The following is a 3,749-nucleotide window of genomic DNA, read 5'->3' on the forward strand; positions in this document are numbered from 1 at the left end:
TTGTTTCTAGGCCCAGCTACCCACAAGCATCATATTCTGACTCCATTTCCCTTCCTCTCCTTTTGAAAAAGAAGGGTGGGAGTGATTTAACATTAATTAGAATTGCTTTACTATGAGATTCTTCTGCACATAGGTGTGCTGATAGTACACAGGCAGCATACTTCCAATTGCACTCTTTTCCACTTATAAATCGCCCATCGGCGGGAGATTTAGACATAGATTGCACTCCAACTTCCCGGTAGCTTCCTGACCTCCAGTTTCACCTCTCTAACACTTTATTTTAGCTCATCTGAGGGAGTATGATACAACTCATTTGAGCTGCAGATTATGTATATGAAAACATATTAGTTGATTATAACTGAATCTTTTCCAAAACTATAGCCTGGTTATATTTTCTTTCTCTTATTTGTTTCTTTTGCCTTTCTTATGGGATGCTCATCACAATGCCGTCAGAGTGTGGTCTAGATTGGGGAATCATAATACATATTTCCTGTCTTTGGCAAGTATAAACAGCATTTCTACAGGGCTTTTGACAAAAAGATAGATTCAAGAGCGTAACCAAAAGAAGTGCATGCATTTACCTCGCTTAAATACTTTGCAAAGAAATGCACCTTCCATCTGGAATGATAAACTTGTGAAGGTCCTTTACATCCAAAGTCTTTGACTGAACTAAAAAGCAAGTAAACAACCAACATCTTTCCCTGAAAAGGTGGCCTTTATTCTTTTGAGCTCCCTTGTGCTGCAAGACATTTATCAGCCATGAGATTTAGAAGATCAGTTAGATATCTTGGGCAAAGTTCATGCAACACACTAGTCAAATGGACCAAGACCTTGAACTTGGCATGAAATTTTATCAGTGTGCAGAGGAAGATCAGATTGCTTGCAGCAGCCTGTGCTGCCAAGGTATTCTACAGCATTTAGTACAGACTGAGCTTCAAACTTCCTGCTCAGGTACCTTGCATCACTATGGTTTGGCTGAAAAGTGGCTAACAGCAGATCCCTAGCTGTCTGGATGCTATATGGTTGCCTTTCTGTAAATTATGTGGATTGCAGTCTGAATTGAGTCTTTTACGTGTCAACAAAGGAGAACGCACTGTGCGGCTGAACTTGTCCCATCAGTACTGATCTGTCTTCTTACTGGTTTCAACTATTCTTTCTTTTGTCTAATCTCTGATACAACAGTGATGTCGCTTGACATCTTTTAATGATATTGCCAGCTGAATGGATCAATCATGTAGAAACTGAAAACAGATTATAAAAAGCATTAGAGGAAGAACTGTTTCTTTTTAAGGGTCTATAAGTGAATAGACCTAGCAATGGAGATGTTCTTTCCTGTCCTGATGGGATGCATTATCCTCAAAAACAACTCACATTAGGTTAGCTGTTTGTTCAGAAGTTAGGGACTTCTGCTACTTCTCAAGTGAGATATCAGTAACACATGATCATCAGTGTCTCATGCTAAAGAGAAGTCCAGGAGGATAAGAAGGGATGATTACATTATTTCAAATGATTAGTGATACTGATGGCAACTCTCCTCATTGTTATAGTCTTACCAACCAACCTCAAGTCTTACCAACCAGCCTCAGTCTCAATACTGACAGGTCACCTCTCTTTACTAGGTGGATTGGTTTCCCTTTATCTGGATTCTCTAAGGGTCTATTGGGGATTAGAGGTATGATACTAGGTAACAAGGAATGATGTAGCCAGGGTTCATCTTGATCATGTCAGTCAAACAGTAGTGTACTTGGAGGAGGGTAGGGAGAGGAGATGCCCTATCTGAATGAGTCACTGACTATTTTGGTAATACCATGATAGCTGCTGTTTGTCGGTCTCTCATGCACCAGCAAGAATTCGGGTAATTGAACATGGAATGGGTCAAGGCGTTGTTAGGATGTTGAGAACTTGAGTGAATGTGCTGACATTGGGGAGTGCTGGTGGACAGATGGCCATGTTCAGTCTGTGGTTTCCATTAAGGCTCTGTGTTAGCGGTATGGATTGCTTAGCTTTCTGCAAAAGCATGCCACACTTCAAAAAGAGCAATGAAACCACCTTTCCCTACTCTTCTAGTGCTGCTAGTCATCTTTGTTCCTATCCCATTCTCTTCTGATACACAACATTTTCAAATTCCCCAAAGAAGCCCTCTAGTAGATTGATCATGCAAAAAGTCTTGAGAGCAGGGACTTCTCAAATTAAAGATTTGGTTTCCATCAGTGCCTCCCAAACTCAGCACTCTGTCTCCATGACACAAGCCAAGTGAGAACATATTACTGTCTTCAGATTTTAGATTCCACCTGTATTCTGAGGTCCTGCACTTTTGAACAGTGATACACTTCATAGGACCTAACTCTGGTGGAGTGAAGGGTGAGTGATATGGTAAAAAGATACATTAGGAAAGGCTGAGGAAAAGAAGTTTAAACATAGAAAGTGTAGTGGAAGCAGAGAGAATGGGATAATCTTAAGAAACAATTTAATGGAAATAGTAACTATGCTGATGTTCTGTTTCCTTCACATTTTGTTAATACAGTGATTGCCTTGTTTTACAGCATTTAATATCACTTCTGCTCTGTGTGACGTTTGCTCATGTTCCCATTCAAGTTTTCAGCTTTCCTTTGCCTTTGAAAAAAAAAGCTCACCTGTCATAGGTAGTGTGAAAACAGCATGGCACAAAGCATTTTTCAAAACATAAATTGTTGATAGTGCCAGAAATTTTGGTTCACCCTCTTGTTTTGATTTGGTACTGCTGAAATCATGGAATGGTGATATGATTTTTTTCTCTCGTGCACAGCACAGAGTGGAACAAGTGGCACCTGTTACCTCCTAATGCTCATAGCTCACATGTTGACAGGCCCTGATAAAACATAAAAAGTATGTGCAATTTATTTCAAAAAGCCAGAACAGCAATATGATGGCAACATACTAATGATGTTAAAACTTCCCCAGCATTGCTCAGTCCCTGTAGACCTTTCTGCCTGCTTCCACTGTACTGGACAAAGCTTGCCAGCCTCTCTGCTTCCTATAACAGAGTGTCTTCAGATGCACAGCCTTGCTTTACACTCCCAGCTACCTCCATGTGTATTTTAGGAACTGTGAGTTCCTTGCTTATTGCCTATGGCAGTATTTAGTGATGGTTCCATATTTATCAAAACATTTATTTAAAAATATTGAATGAGCAACAGAGAACTTGCAGAAGCAGACTGACTAAGGGTGGAGAAAACAGAGCCACATCAGATGTCACTGCACTCTGCACTTTGTCCCTTCAAGGTCATCTACCAAAGCCTCACCACTGTGTTTGGTCTTGTCATGTTACTGCTGGTTTTTTATGGTTCCCAATTCTCACATAAATACATAGTTGAGAGGACTTGTGCCACTGTACCCCCAATATTTCCAGCCACATGGTGTGGTCCCACCCACTTGTTTATGGTCATGTGGGGTGGGTAATGAAGGGAACCTGAGTTCATAGCACTTCGAACATGGATGTGTGTACCACTAGGGAACATGAAAAAGCTGAGTACAGGATATTTCTTTTATATACTTCAGAATCTAAGGAGAAAGATTGTATCATGCAACAAAACTCCCCAGAGCTTGGCTTGCCTGGATCTGGATTACATCTTCAAAGCTGTACTTAGAATTTTGATAGTTAAAGCAGTGCTCATTTTGCCACTTTTTTAAAAATAATGTTTTTCTATGTGAAAAATATTGTTAGCCAGATGGTACTTTTTATAAATTACAATAACAGCGTTTTATAAATG

Source organism: Platalea leucorodia (genome assembly GCF_965183815.1).
Source record: "Platalea leucorodia genome assembly, chromosome: 1".
Classification (NCBI taxonomy): domain Eukaryota; kingdom Metazoa; phylum Chordata; class Aves; order Pelecaniformes; family Threskiornithidae; genus Platalea; species Platalea leucorodia.